The 17,299-nt window shown below is 35.4% G+C and overlaps 1 protein-coding gene across 1 annotated transcript in view; it reads left to right on the forward strand.

Moving 5' to 3' along the window:
* Positions 1-1,637: 1,637 nt before the first annotated feature.
* Positions 1,638-17,299, forward strand: part of LOC118742515 (BTB/POZ domain-containing protein kctd15-like) — a gene marked incomplete at its 5' end in the record, with an annotated part of 92,248 nt that continues 76,586 nt past the window's right edge. Inside the window, 2 exon segments of the mRNA XM_036474643.1 lie at positions 1,638-1,754; positions 6,282-6,344.

Consider the following 17,299-nt stretch of genomic DNA (forward strand, 5'->3'; position numbering starts at 1 on the left):
AAGTAACTCGGGAGTACCTGATAATGAGACATCTAACCATTTGGCCAGAGTTGGCTCAGACCAGGCATTCCTCGGTTCGCAACCAGTTATAGAACTCCCCACTTCGGCCATCGAAGCTACCAGCATTTAAATATTGTTCGACATACATAAATATCAAAAAAACCAGTAAACATAAGTTGGCGACTAACGACAAGTGGAGTGAGAACGACAAACGGCCGCCGGCGATTGCATTCTTATAAAATTACCATAGCGTAACACGCTAAGTGGCCAAGCCATTTTGCTAATCTCGCGTTTGTTTTAATTACTTACAGATATGCTAAAACAAGCTACATATATGTATGTATGTATGTATGTACATACACTAACCATCAACAGCCAAAGCAACAATCAATTAAAACTCTAACAACAATACCAAACACCCATCCATTAGCTGAGTAACAACGGCAGCAATGATAATCACTTTTAAACACACACACATACACACACAAACGTATATTTATTTACATACGATGTATTTGTGTGTGTATATAATTGGAGCCGTTAACACACATTGCTTTGCCGGAAATAGATAAATCAAGCAGAAAAACTTGAACAACAACGACGGCAGCGTTTGAGAAAGAAGAGAAAACAAAAAAAAAAAACAAATTGTCGACCATTGAGAAAAAACCGCCATAACAAACCAAAACATTGGAAAGGAAAAAAACATAGCAACAACTTTTCCAACTGAACACAACCGCAATAAACAACAGCGTCGGCAGCATTCGAAAGCGCGCCATGGTGATAGCAGCAACGACAACAACAGCACCAACAACAGCAACAATTGCAAGAAGAATGGCACAAAACAAGCAGAGGATTCTGCGCCACATCAAGGTCGTCTAGGAAAAAGGTGGGTGTGGGTGTGTGTGTGTGTGTGTGCGTGGCAACGTGCAAGCGAGCGAGAGCAAGAGAGAGAGAGAGGCTCCAAAAGAGTGCAACAACAAAGTATAAACAACTTTTTGTTGGCTATAAAGGGGGCGTAAGGGAGGGCGTAGTAAACATAGAGCTAAACATAGAGCGCGTGTGTCACAAACGAACAAGTTGCACGAACCAAGAAGCGAACAAATTAAAAACCAATCGAGCATCGAACCGACACAAACGAACATCTTTGGCAAAACAAACATAGCAAACAAACGAAGCGACATCCACCAAAACACTGTTGGCGCTCAATGGAGTAAGAGCAACACTACTAACAAGCGCAACAGCAACAGCAACAGCAGCAGCAATAGCGGCAGCGACAGCAACAAAAGTAATAAAATACAAAAACCAGCTAGAACAACGGCAATCAAAAGCCGACATTAGTACCAGCAGCGGAAACGAACGGTGGTAGTGGTAGTAGTCTCGGCGGCAAGTCGCGTGCATTTGTGACTTCAGTTCGAAACGGACATTCGGCGCGAATGCAAGTCAGGTAAAATTTACTGCTGCACTTGAACGATAAAGTGAAGTAATAAATAATTATAAACACAAGTGGTTGTTGGAGAGTAAATGGAGAAAATTAAGCTTTTTTAGGCTGACTTTTATATATTTTCGGATTTCACATTTACATAAAGCGTACTAAGTGTTCCGTTTAAAGTTGATGAAGTAGATAAAATATTAAACAGAAGTAATTTTGTGCTTTCAAAAGTTAAGTGATCGCTGTGAACCTTTGTGTTATTTGAATTTTTAATCGTTGCTGTTGAATACGTGAAAGTGCATTTCCTCAACCTGAAGAATATTCTGTGAGTAATAATTATGTTAAAGCTGAATCTGCAATTTTCAAGCATTGATGATGAGTCGTAATAAATAAATATTATAGTCAAATTTTCAATATATGTTAAGCAAAAGCGTTTTATTTTGAAACGAATTGCCGTCATCTTTTGTCAAGTTTGGTTTGGAGACAAACCGGTTTTAGTGTTGTGTCATCTTCAGTGGCATTTTCCATGTAATTATGTTTAGATCATTGTCATAAAAATATGTTAATTAACCCTTGTTCGGAAACCTGAAAACTACTAGGTACAGTAGAAACCTAGGTACAAATGTAGCTATGTGCATTTTTATACAAATAAAATTTATTTTAATTTGAGATATTTACCCATTAGGTGTTTGTTAAGAGCTGCTCTGGGTTTATTTCGTGTGCGTTTACGTATTCTATAAGTTTTCACACAGTTTGTTTATAAAATATGTATATAGGTACATTTGTATCTAGAACTCAGTTCTACGGTATACCCCCTCAAATGATAGCAAAACTTCACTTTCTAAAAATTTAATAATCTGGGAATAATACAAAAGGATTATTCCGAATTCTGGTTCAAATAGGTAGTGGGTTAAATTGACCAGAGCTGCATTCTGCATTGAATGAGACATACCAAAGGATTCGGATTCTGCGGACAAAGATACGTGGACTTTCCGGTACTATAATGGACATACGGTCTGTTTGACCCATTTCCGGTCGAAACCGGACGTTGGTGAAACGATCATAAGATAGATAATTCACGACTAGGATTTTAAATTTCGTTTCGTTTTCCAGTACAAAATATTTTTGTCCATTTTAGAGGTTGAAAAAGAGGATCATAAAGTGTCAAACAAAACTTAAATGTTTTTAACTGCAGAATCGGAGTCTGAAAATAGTAGAGTAGAAATATATATGCCTCATTTTAAAAAGTGGACTTCCTTTAATAGCTAGTTCATATTTTTGGTAGTTCATATTTTTGCGTTCATCATGAGCTGGTTGTATTTGTCTCAACTAACAGTCCTTATCACAGGCTACTGGGCCCTTGAAAGCCATGCTGCAAGACTGGTACTGGGACACAACATTTCTTGTCGTAGCTGTTATTCATTATATCAAGAAGAAATGGTAAATCATCTGCTCTGTAGTTGCCAAGCACTACGTATGGAGGTCTAGAGTTAGGGTCTGGGCAAACGCTGCTTAGGCGGTATAACAGGCATATTGATTAATAGCCCGGCCCTTCTGGCTGAGGTAAATTTTAATTTTCCCTCTCGAGTGTCAGGACACTTTCGACCTCTATTTTTGAATCCACACAAAACTAATTTTGAACTAAACGAATCATTCCATGGTTTGTGTCAAGATTTTAACTCTCATTCCAGCACGTTTGACATATCGGACTCGATTTTTGCTATAAAGAAAACTATCATTTCCACTCTCAATAATTGAAATACTATCTTTAGCATATCCAATCAGCGGATGAATTCGATTTTGAAGATGAATAGTTTTAGATCTCGACACTTAACAAACTCGCTGGGCTCCGCATAATGGTTAATAATGTCCGATACATCTGCTGAGGCTGAATATTGCATCCAACTTCTCTAAACTTATGAGCAAATCTCACGAAATTTCTAATACACCTATGTATCGTAGAAAATGCATTATCTTCAGTTTTGCATAAATAACAAGATTTCAACCCGAAATTGTATTTAAATTAAAATTTGAAAAAGATATAGGTACTAAAAGAAGTAAAAATAACCACTAATGCGCATAAGCCCGTAGTTGCGTATGTAACGTATACGCCCCGTAGCACCAAACACAGTCCTCTAACATGTTTACTCGCGCGCCTTAATATAAAAGCCATCTTATTCAAAAGTAATTAAATATTGGCGTGGGAGATTTTTAAACAGTATTCCTTATGCACTTGTTTATTACCTTCTTCATTTATATAACAATTTTAGAATGAATTTCGAGTTTGCCAGTAAAAATTGTAAAAATGGAGTTTTAGTTTCTCTCAAATCATAGTCATCTTTTACTCAATGTAATTTTTTTTTTCATATGGTGATACACTTAATTCGTATCACTAGAGTAATTCGTTTTGGACTGAAGAGCATTTTCACCGTATGATTTCAATATTTAAAAATATCTAAAGCTATTGACATTAAAAACATCGTAAAATTTAAAAAATTAAATTAAATTATCTATTGCGACAGATATTCTGCATGGTGGCATTTTTTTTTTTTTTAGTTTGGTAGCACACTTTTGAAACTTCACAGATTTGCTCTGCTTGATGCCAACCTCCATTGTCTGTAATATGAACATTCTATTTGAAAACTGCCCAAGGTTATTAAAAAGATTTATGTTTTTTCTCGGTGACAATGAAAGAATTAATAACTTCGGTACTTTTTCGCCTAAATAAAGGTTTTAAGTAGGGATGTGCCGGTTAGAGATTTTGCCGGATAACCGGATTCCGGATATCCTGTAAAAAGTAAGAGCCGGATTCGGATATCCGATCGGATATCTGGTAGACTGCTATTCTTAACAAGTTTCACATTATTGTTATATGTATTAGGTTTTTTTGTTTAGCTAGATTTTCTGCTTTTTCGAGCTGAACTATCCAATACGTAATTAAGAATACAAAATTTCTCCTCTGAAATCCAAGTTTTGATATAATACCGTATTAAAAAGACAGCTTCTCCGTCTGCAACCTGAATTTATCGATTATTTTTGGTAAATAGAGGAACGTCAAAGACAAAAGATAATCAACAATGAACGCGGCAAAGAAAACACGCGTGACTGACTTTTTTTATTTTTCAATGTGATGAAAATCAAACTAATGTGCACGGTTACATATCGTTTCGCTTCCCGAATCGCCCGGTAAGGCTTCATTGTTGCAATATTTAGTGACACACGTTTCAAAACTCAATTTGTTTTCTGACATCAATAAATCTAAAAACTGGGAAGATGGTGAACCAAATAATTCGAAATTATAAATCAGCATGGAGACGCCTAATGAATCATATGAAAAAGTCGAATTCTAGTGAAAGTTTCTACTGAAGAGCGAGACCTGAATATTTGCCAATGCTTTGAGGAAATAGGCAACGGATCTGATACTGATTCCAGTATCAGTATTCTAGTGATGTGGATAGCCAAACAATGGAGAAATGGATAAATATTTACAGCTACCCCTTATATCCTGACAAGAAGATCCTTTAATTTGGTGGAATTAAAGACGGCCGCTGGTGGTGGTGGAATTAAGAGGCCCGCCCTGATCGGCTAGTGCCTCAGTCGTTGTCGTCAAGCTCAACTAACGGAAGACCCAATAAGCCTGCAGCCTCTATGTAGTCTGTCCACAGGGACAAGTACGTTAGTTTTGTGGGGTTTCCCGTGTATGCGAAGAGAGTGATTTCGAGTCGTGGGGTGTCTCTTTGCATGCCGGACACTCGCTTGGCACATCTGCATCAAAGGCATGAGTTCAACCCGCTGCAGTAGCCAGTGCGAAGTTGAGCTATTGTGGTCCGAGTCTCCTGAGGCAGACGAAGCTCCGCCTCCGTGACCTCTGTGAATGCCGCTCAGGGCCTGTCGATTTTCTGACGGATCCAGAGGTCGGCAGGCAATGGAAAACCTCCGAGTCTATTTCTGCCATGAAAAACAGCTTCTCATAAAAATACAATCACCGTTCGGAGTCGGCGTAAAACTGTAGGTCCCTCCCCTTGTGTGACAACATCAATGCGCACACCACAAATGGGAGGAGAAGCCCGGCCAAACACTAACAAATGTATAAGCACCAATTTCCAAATTTGTTTACTTTGGCAATGAATTATCTCTGTGAACCACCTTCCTCATTGAACTCAAAAAGAGTGTTTGTGTTGAAATCGGTTCCTGACCGGTAATGTGGAAATGCTTCTTTTTATAATGAAAAATGTATAAATTTTCAACTCCTAGTTACTTATTAGACACTATTAAAATTGATTACAAAAACTAAAAAAAAATGCTGAACTAGATTTTTAAATAGAATCTTCTATAATCGAAAACTGAAAATCCGGCCGGATTTTAGTCATATCCGACCTGGCCTGATAGTCGGATAACAGAAAAAATCTCCGAAACCGTGCGATTCAATGCTATGAAAACGTAAATTTTTAAATTGAAAACAAAAAAATATTATATATGTATATCAAATTGTTTGAAATCCATTGAGGAAACATTAAATGCTTGTGTGATTAATTTTTCTCAAATGCTTAAAGAGTTCTTCAACCAACTTCTTAGATAGGGTGTTTTTCTATCAACTTTTGAACTAAGGCCATCTTAAAAAGTTTTCTGAGGTAGGGCGCTGTCGAACTGGCTGCCGAGATAAGTCGATCTGGAAATGGAGTAGCATTTAGAAATCTTATTTATTTTTATCTTCCGTGCATTTCGAAAGTTTTCAGAATTTTAAATGTAAACCCAATTATTTTAATTTTTTTTTTAAATAAGTTGCTATGCTGAATTCTTCATTATGGCTTTAACTAATTCACTTAAAATTTTTCTATAAATTTTGCTGTAGAACTTCTTTCGTGGCATTGGATCAAAGGTCAGCTTTGACAGTGGATTCCTCTTGCCCCAAAAGGTGAGTACTAGCTATTTTCGATTATATTAAAAACAAATATGTAGAATCATCAATATTAGCCAAATATAACATTAACAAATAGTATTATAGATACGATACACAAATGTGCATCGTTGAACATTTTAAACCGATTTAGGTAAGGCAAGAGTTAATTAAGTGTGTATGTTTTGATGTACATACACAATTTTCTTAACACGTATGTACACGTATATAAAAACTCCCATAAAGGGGCAATTAAACTAACGATAAAGATCGTCTATGGCTTATTTAAAAACAGGTATTGGTGATGAAAAATAAATATTTAATTTTCTTGGGTTTTTATTAAACTTTAAAAGCACCCTAAATATTAGTGCATGAGAAAAATAATTAGCTGTCAGCGCATGAAGATAAACAAATTTTTGAAAATGAAGAGATTTGCTGGAGATATTAAAATAATCAGCCCGAGAAATTCAGAGTAGTAAATGGAATCATTAATTAGATCCTAAACAAAATTTAGAAAATGGATTATTCTTATGGTCTCAAGTGATTTTAAGTTTGTTAACATACAAAATTCTTATCCGATTTTAGACTATACTTTATAAAATAAGTTATACTAGGTTTCTAATTTATTTGTATTAAATTTTTTAGCCCAAAGAGCAGAAAAAGTGACAATCTTGAAGACAATCGTTTATCTTGCTCTTGGTAAGTAATGTTAAATAATAATAACTAGTAGAAAACAATTATAGTGGGGAACGACAAAAAATGCACAGCAAAAATGTAAAATATTAAACAAAAAATGTACCAAAGCTAACTTTTTTTTTGAAGTTTTAGAAAAATTTTAGGTATACAGTATTAAAGTAGCATATTAAATTTTGGTATACTGTTGACTCGGTGATCCCCTTTAATTTTTTTCAACTAATTTTTATTATTTAAAATTCACTAACAGGAACAGGAGAACCGATTTTCTTCAAAATTGTTACTTTCGCTGCACTTTGCACTAAAAAATTTAATATAAATATATAAAAATTAACCAATAACGCTCAAGCGATCTTTTAAGAACTTAGCCTAGTTTACCTATTTAAAAAAGGAATTTTTTTATCGGTTAAGAATTAGAGGCTCTACTTTATTTTTAACCCTACTTTTTGATTTCAGACCACTGCAGTGGTGCACTGTGCGGCAGTCAGTCTAAAAATAAAATTACTCATACGACACGTATAACCTTTTTGGAAGAACCCTTTCAAAAAAAAAAAAAACAAACTGGCAACTATAGACTAATAGATCAATTAAAAAAGCTGTTTCCTGTTGGAACTCGAACGACAAGTTCAATCGTTTATTTATATTTCCATTAACTTCAACTCTTCAGAAGAAAGCGCGGTTTGAATTTGAAAACTCTTATTCTTGAAACAATGCAGTAAATATAATTTTATTTGGCGAGTTAACTATATAACTTAAACTGCTCTTGACTGAAAATTCGACACCGAATTTAAAGCCTCTTTGACATTTGTAATGAAGTTTTATTGAAATCTGTGCGGCAGAGTGGCTGTGCGGCGAATTTGAGCGGGTAATTGTTAAAATGTCGTTTTGAAAAGTGTTTTGTTATTTTTTTTTGCGCAAAATCGCATTTAACAAGTTTAATGTGCATCCTATTTAATCAAGGAAGACAAAGTTATGGAAAAATAGTTTCTGCTAGGCAAAGTAATTTGTTTTATATTTATATTAGTTGCTTGGAAATTCCGCTTACAGGCCACCTCTAAAGAATTTAAACATTATCTTGACTATATTCTCATAAATAATTTTAGTGTTTAGAGAACCAAATTTAGTGAAATCTTTCCACCGTATAATGAGAAAAAAAGTTGCCTTTTCGAAAAAATTCTACACGCTCAAAACATTGTAAATTTTTTTCTTGATATTTGGCCGTTAACCGTGTGATTAATTAAATATCCGCAATGCGTTGATAGTTAGGAGATAACTTCACTGCCTGTATTTCGAAAAAAAGCTTTCACACCTATGGGAGTGTTTCATGTTAGAAGTAGAACCATTTTTAAGAAAAAGCCTTCTTTTCACAAACTACTTGAGTCGAAATTTCGTATTTTAAATAGGCATGTACAGAAAGGTTTTTAAAATTAAAAAAATTTGCAATTTCTAACGGTCTGATTACATTTTTGGTCAGTTATAGTTCGGCTAAAATAAAATGCCCTATTTTCGGGCCGACATATTTTAACCGCCGTATTGAATTCTGAAAATTCCACAAAATTTTTGCAAGCACATACGTATATCTATACTCTAAAGTTAAGTTTTTTTAATCTTTCAATTTCCGGTCACATTAATTTCTTACAATTTTGCAAGTATAAGTGCTGTTCCTAACTGTTAAGAACTAAGGAAAATTCATAAAAATGGAAAAAAAAAAAATTTTATAAGAATATCAATTCGTTAAAAATATTTGTTTCGCAACTTTATTTGAACTCAAAGAATCTAATTGAGATGGGCGTGGTAATTTTAGGACCAAAATTAAAAATTGAGATTTTATTGTGGATGTTAGCAGAATATCTAACACGTTCACCAGCAACGTTTGTTCCGCAACTTTGTTTTTGTTAGAGAAAAAAGGCTTATTTTTACGTTATCGCAAATTCATATTCAAATATTTTGTTTGTGAGCTACATAATGAGAAGAAGATGGTAACTCGATCACGCCCTTCCAATGGTAGCTTTCTCACTTCCCTGCAAATTCGCATTATATTAGATATTGAAACACATCAATAATATTTTCTTAGTTTAAGTAGTATGGAAGATATGAGCGAACAAGAAAGTACTATTTTCGAAAAAGGACTGTATACATGGAAATTCTTATTAGAAAGTTTGCAGGAGCATACAGTTTTTTTAAGTTCTTATTCTTCATCTTATTTGGCGCTGTAACTGCCTAAGCGATTTTGGCCGAGTTTAACTTTTTCCAATTTAGTTTCCTACAAAATTTGTTATATAAACGATTTTATGCTAAAAGCATTTTCAGGGGTCGGCAAAGTATGCCAAATGACCTAAAGGCAAAATTTTGTATTGAGATTTTTTATTCTGCTCCATATTACCCACCATGTTTAGACCATGCAACCTGGTTTAAATTAATCTTTTTGTTTCTTTTGTTCGCATTAAAGAATGGAATGTCCCATAGCGATAAATAATATATGGACAGTATGTGTGTGAAAAATACATGGAGCCACATTGAGCAAACATATAACCATTCGCTTCCACCAAGTGTCAGTGGTAACTTTAAAGCGCCACAAAATGCGAACGTGGAACTGTTGCGGTGATGAGATTCTCAGACAATTTCCATTGACGGAAATTGCCTACATTGCGACGGCGTTGATACATTGACAGGCAAATATCAACAACGATTGCAACAATCAAGTCAACAATAATGATGCATGGACATGTACATATATATATTTGAATGTATGGCTGGCTACAATGGAAGAGCAAATGTAGCAACAGCAACAAAAAACAAACCATACACACAACGTCACTTGTACACAAACACATACGAGTGCATCGTGACAACGCAGTTGCAGTTGACAGTATTGTCAGTGACGTCGTGGCAGCGTTAGTATGCGCGTTCAATAAACTGAATATACAGCCATATATACATACATATGTGCATATTTATGTATGTATGTTTGTATGCTTGTTGACAAGATGGTTGCCTTTTTCCGTTTGGTTGAGAAAGTCGCGTAAATTATCCCCCGGCCGCAAATATGCGCTAGTAGCTCGCAGTCTTTTGCTTGTCGCACGGACTGGGCTAAGCGGTTGTCGTTAAGATCCCTATATACATATATATGTATGTATAGTGACGCACTATTGGGTCTTTTGACTTTTTTTTTAATGGAGATATTCTAATAATGTATCAAAGAGAAATACGGTCTGGTACGATATGTCGAAATTTAAAATGTAGAAACTAAAAAAACAAAAAACCCAAATTTCGAATAAAAATATTTCGAAAACCAAGATTTTCGAGAAAAAAATATCCAAACAGAAAATGTCGAAATAATTCAATTAATGATGTGTAAAATTCTCGAGATTATGTTATCGATATTTTTTTATCGATTTCGTTGTCGCTGTTTTTATTGATTTTGTTGTCGCTGTTTTTATCGATTTTGTTGTCGATATTACTATCGATTAATTAATCGAACTTGTTATCGATATATTTATCAATTTACCGATATCCTTGTCTATACAGTTATCGATGTTATTGATATAATAATCAGCACAGAACATATGATCTCACGATTTGACATTACATGTAATGACATCACATGACATTAAATCACATGATATGACATGACATGACATTACATGATATCACATCACATTATATGTATATCGCACACGTAGATCTAAAGTGCGATCAACAAAAAAAAAATTTAGGGCGATTTTTTTGCATAAATCAATTCATAGGACTTACATTAAATTAATGCGAATATTTTCATTCATTCATTTGTTTTTTGCTGTCTCTTGTTATTGTATTTGATTTATAATTTCGCTGCTTGCTACCATGCATGCTACCACTTTGCAATGGGGTGCTATCATACTCTTCGAAATTTGGAATGGTATTTTTGCATTTCGTGCAATTCGTGCATCGTGAAAGACTTCGAGAATACCCCTAATGTAATGCATTACCTGCCATCACATCACATAACATCTTATTACGTCATCGCACCTCACATCATCTACCATCTAAAAAGTGCATGTAAAATTACTACTGCAAAGTGTTTATTTTTCAACCAGAACATCTGTGAATATACGCACAAGATGTTCAAGATATGATTTTGAACATGAGATGTTTAAAATATACACATAAATATACACATGAAATGTTTAACATTGCAAACATTTTGAAAGTAAAAAGCATTTTTTGGTAATAATAAATATTTAGTGGTCATATTGAGTCAATTTTAAACAATTTATGTGTAATTTTGCTCTACGCGACAAATTTGGTATGCGAAAGTAAACAGCCAGTGTTTAATTTTATTACACGGTATGTAGATTTGCACACATTAGGAGAGGAAACTGGTTACCTCTCTTTATATGCTTAAATTTATTTTAAGCATTTTATGTGTAAACTGTAAAATTGTGAACAACAAATGTTTAAAATTCAACAAAACAATTTGGAGTTTGTTTTACGTCACACATATGATTAGTAAAAGTTAACAATTGGTGTTTCATTTAATTAACACGGTGCGTAAATATGCATTCATTAAGATAGGAAACGTGTTACCTATCCTAATATGCGCAAATTTAAATAAAAAATTTTTAGAGTGTAGGTTTATATATAGACGAAGAAAAATTGCCATCTTTGATCGGCTCTACCTCCGATTAATTGGTATCTATCGGCTCATCCCTTACGGACGCAACGACCTAGTAGACAGGGTATTCGCCTAGCAAAGTTGGCCTTCTCTAGCAAGTGTTAGCTTCTCCGGGTCGCGTGTAAAGGTTACAAATTAAATTCTACGTAGGATGTGCTCGAGCGAATGGAACTGTTAATTCATCATATAAAAAGATTGGCAGTGCTCTTGTCGCGCAATTAATGCCGTACTTATTCTGAACTTGGTTAAATGATACAACTAAAATCTAAGAAGTGCCGCACCAATTCGAAAACACAGACACAACCACAACAACGCAATATGCAAGCTTCCTGAGGCAAGCGTGATGGAGAAAAGGCCGAGCGGCTATTAGAGCAGTTTGCATTGACCCTTTACACGCTGCCTGTTGTGATTATACATATGTATGTACCTATATCTGTATGTAATTGCTGATACCTTAGTCAAATGCATGTGTGTGACTTTGCTGATATCGTTTTCTCGCGCTGTCATTGCATTCCGCTGATACCGCAATTTGCAGCTAAGCCGCAACTATTAAATACATTGCCTTCTGGTGGCATCGATGCGGTCGTCGCAGCGTTCACTTACCCCCGGCCAAGCTTACAAACCGACCACCTATTATACATACATATATATGCATGTACGTCTGTACGTCGTTCGTTTGTCGTTCTGCGAACAGACCCCTCCAGAAACTGTCCATATTTGCAACTGCAAACGCCGCTGGTATAAACGGTTTCGTGGACAGAAGACAATTGGCATCGGCATTGGCTTGGGCATCGGTCAGCTAGTCAACCAAAGCTTACCGCAAGCCAATCTGGCGACCAAGCGATCGGCCTAGCAGGCAACAGCCAGCCAGGCGAATCGCGCTCTGAACATCTTCAGTTCGCTGCGCTACAGTTCAACTGCTTTTTGGCTGTGGTTATTGCTGTTGTTGGATATGCTGTATAGCCAGCGGCTAAATCGCGAGATTTTCGCACGGAAATCACGCTGATTTAGTTGTCGTAGCCGCAGCCCCAGCCGCCGCTGTTGCCTTGCTTTGTCTTGCCATCAATGTTGTCATGGGATTTATTGTTGTTGTGGTTGACGTTAAATACACAGTCGTGGCAACAATAACATTATACGAAACAGCAACGCCAATGGGAATAACATACATCAACAACAACAACAACATGATAATAAGCATTGGCCAAAATCGTCGTAGCTTTAACGCAACAATGAAGATGAGTCGCCTTTAGCCGGTGAAATATGGGTAATTATTTGGATGTAAAACTTAACAAACACACATGCACATATCTTTGGCGGTATGTGTCTTCATTTGTATGTTGGTATTGTATTTGTGCGTTTATCACCATGCAATTGTGTGTGTGTGTATGTGTGCGCTTGGCTGCATGTTGTTTATGCCGCAAAGAGCTTTGGGGAATGCGCTTGTTGGGAACCAGCAAGAATTCGTTTCACATACGGATTAATCCATATATATATATATATATATATATATATATATGTTATATCCACATAATTTAATTCTCACAAACGTAGTTGTGTACGTTTGTTAGTAAGTGAGTGGTTTTGCCCACAATAAGACACTGGAGATCTGCGCACGCTTTCGTATTTTCTCTTCTCTTTGTATATTAAAGCTACATTAACGATTTTAGCGCGAGATTATTATTTTTTTTTTTATGCTAGTATGCATTCTTTCTTTGTGGGAGGACAGGGAATGAGGTGAGAACTAGGTTGTACATGAATGTTGAAGACGAAAACATTTTTAACGCAGCGTCACATAAACCTACTTAATCATTCATTTTTCGGTTGGGAACTTGGCTATGGGCGGCTTAGTTGGGGAAGTAGGTGTGGGAAAATAAGAACGCAATGGCATGCTCAATTAAAATTTTGACCTAAAGAGTAAGCAATGTTACTCACTCATATCAGGAGCGTACGCCGCCAGCTAGTGTTAGTTGGAGTTTTTTCCACACTCCGAACAAAAGTCTGCGTACAAGCTTATTGCTTCATATTTCCTTTCACCCAAAAATTACTTTTCTTTGAAAATTTCCGCAATTTGAAGCAATGAAAATCCCGGCCCTTTTTTATCAATAAATTTATAACTTGCTTTCGTAAAAGCAACAGAAGAACTCATTATATTAAATTAATTTTAAAATCGATTAAAAAATTGAGAATTTTATTAATTCTTCGGAATATTTTTTTTTGTAGGTATGCTACCACATAACTTTGGACCACGTTAACCGATTTCTATAATTATTTATAATTTTTTAAAAGAAAGGTGATATATACCTCAAAGGTGGTCCCATATTATTTTTTATTTTGGTAATTTAATTTGTTAAATTTAATATTACAATGCAGGTTTTTAACATATTCTCCATTTAACTGAATACATTTATCCCAACGGTAAATTAAATTCTTAAGCCGTGCTGAAAGAACTTTTTCGGTATCGCCTCAATCCACCTATTTATGGCACTTTTACGTCAGTTAAACTTTCAAATCAAATCGATCGTAAGAGTTTTTTTTTTCATATAATAATCACTTAAACCCTGAGCGCAAGATCCGGGGGATAAGGTGGGTGCGGAAGCAAGTCCCATCGCAAATCGTTCAAAACATCCTTCGTTTTTCTTGCGATGTCTGGTCTTGACAAGTGCAAGTTGCTAATTAATTTCTGATATTTTCACGCCTTCTTTTCACAAAAAAAAAAATTACTACTCCTTGAGATTTTGGTGCGTAACAAGAACATTGCTATGGCAACGCGTCTATATCAGTCGAACACCTAAATAAGACTGAACAATATTGCACTAAATAGTTGCACAAACATGTCAAGACTTGTTTGGAAACAATAAAATTGCCTATAAGTTCTAATACGTACTGGACAATAAAAGCATTCACACACCTCGAGACTATACTGCACATTTAGGCCTCTATAACCGTTAGCAGCAGAGATATCAGTATAAAATTCAAACAAAAGTATCTTACCCATGTCTCCATACTGGGTTAAAGTTTCTGCACATACATATATGTCTTATTTAACTAATAATTTGCATTTATCTATTAAATTCACACGCAAACGCTATAATTGTGTAATCATAAGTACTCTGAAATTCAAATACAATAAATGTCATAATAAATTAAATAGAAAACAATGCCTTCGATTAATAATGAGTTTGAATATACATATGTACGTAATACATACGTATGTAAGTTCTGATAGATAGAAATTAAGCTTGATTATTTATGCAAATGAGACAACGTGATTTGTCGCATAAGCTGTAGGGTAGTTTTAACAATTAACAAGCCCCAAAACATTGCATCATACATTACTTATGCACTAGAATTGCATACACCCTGTACCCAACAAACCACCTGGGTCCTAAATAAAATGAGGCAGTCAACTTAATTCACGTCTTGTACATAATAAATAAAGCATAATTGGATCACGTTCACCAATTTCTATAGTTCCTTTTTTAAAGGGAAGCTGTTACCTGGCAGCTGGTCCCATACTAATTTGGTTTAAATTCGTTTATCGGATCATGAAGAAATTGACGATAATCTCACATTTGTATATGAAAATTGAAGTCGGCTTTTTTTTTGCTTAAAAATTACTTATTAATAAAAAATTTCAATTAGTATCTAGTGAAAATTTTGTATAAAAAATCCATTTCCTAACGATTTGTAATTATAAAATGTACTATAATATTCGTTAGATGGGTCATAACGTAAACCCACACCCACACCCACACACACACACACACGTACCAAAATTCGGCCTACTCAAATGTCAGAGTATTCAAATAACAATAATATCTAAATTTCATTTTCACATGTGGCAAATACGTATGTATGTATAGCCAGAAGAATGTGAGGATGAAGCGTAAGGAATACGCATATTCGGCGCCCGGATAGATGGACGACGGATGGTGAATGACTTGAACGTTTAACTCGTTGGCTCTTTGATGCCTTGGCTGGTTGTAAATTGGTTTGATGCTGTCTGTGCCTGTTCAACAGTGTCGACTTTGTTGCTGCAACAACGCCAATGCTGGTGTTTAGTGCAGAAGGCTGCTTCACTGAATGGTTGAATGGCAGTCAGTCAGTTGGCTTTGCTAACTTAGTAATTCGCAACGTTCCTTGACATCAAAGCGCCTCAAGCGATTTCTAACAAATAACAGTGTGAGATTTTGACTTAATGTATGAATTTGTATGAATCTACAATAAAGATAAGTTGCAGTCCGATATATGTATGTACATAGTATATACATAAATAAAATTTAAGACCCAATAGCGAAGAGTTGCGTAGTAAATTGTAGTAAAATTGGTTTAAAAGCTGTGTGTGTGTGTGTGTGTGTGTAAATAAAGCACACACACACATGCAGTTGAAAATACATCTTAGTTCACCGACTTGTTGCATCTGTTGCACATCTGCATTGACAATGAAATTCATGTTGCTGACTATTTGGCTACCGTTTGTCGTTTTATTTATTTGTTTTTAGTTGGGCTGTCGACTTCCGTATTGCGTCAGTAATTGAGAAAAAAAAGTGTTGAAGTTGAAGGATGCACTTACTACATATGTATGTATTTACTCGTATGTTGCTACTGCGTTACGTGGCAGAAATAGTTAAGATGCAAATGTTTTATGGACACATACTACGGATTTATTTTTTTGGTCTACGTGTGTTAGGCCTTTAGTGACCAGAGAGCATGACCTGACCTGACCTGACCTGACCCTCACCACTGCATGTCGGTTTAGCGCACGCTGTTCGAAAAGAGCTTGAAACATTCAAAAACCGCAAGCAACGTTTTGAGAGCGTCCTTGACTGGACACAGTCCGGTGGGACGCAGTGAGACAGTCGTATGTAAACGCCTGTAAATTGAAGAATACCTTTGAGCATCCTAAAAGCAAGCATGTGAAATGTTTACTACTATTTTTTTTTAATTATTGCCATTTCCAACTCCAAAGAAATGCGCAATTTGTCTTGCTACTTTTGCAACCGGTTTTGTTATGTCGAAGATACTTTGTGCACTTTGCTTCGGGCAATAATCTGTGCACCACCTACCGCACTACACACGGTCAACCGCCTCGTCTCACCTGCACTTCACTTAAACTAAGTATTTATGTAAGTAAGTACTATATACAGTGACTCAAACAAGTGACCATGTGTTGATTTTTGAAGTAAAACTTCTTTAGCGGCGGTTGGTTGGGAGTACATTAATTGACAAATTCAACGGAAATTTCACATGGAAAATAAATTTAAATATTAAGAGAAAGATAAATAAATATGAGATACCGAAAGATGTAAGTATAGATGAATATAGAAAAAAAGATCAATGTAAGGGTAATTATAAAGAAATGGATATATGTAGATAGAGAAACAGAGACTCAATATGAGAACCATTTCGGGATTTTAGATATTTTCGGGATTATCGGTACTAAATCAGGATTTTCAAGACTATTTTGGTATCCCCAGGACTAAATCAGGATTTTCAAGACTATTTCGGATTCTCGACACTATTTCGAGACTATTTCAGAATAATCGCTATATATATCGATCTTTTTGTCGATATTGTTTTCGATATACTTATCGATATTTTTATCGACATGATAATCGATTTTGTA

Source organism: Rhagoletis pomonella, unplaced genomic scaffold (assembly GCF_013731165.1).
Source record: "Rhagoletis pomonella isolate Grant_MI unplaced genomic scaffold, Rhpom_1.0 Rhpom_scaffold_00007, whole genome shotgun sequence".
NCBI lineage: Eukaryota > Metazoa > Arthropoda > Insecta > Diptera > Tephritidae > Rhagoletis > Rhagoletis pomonella.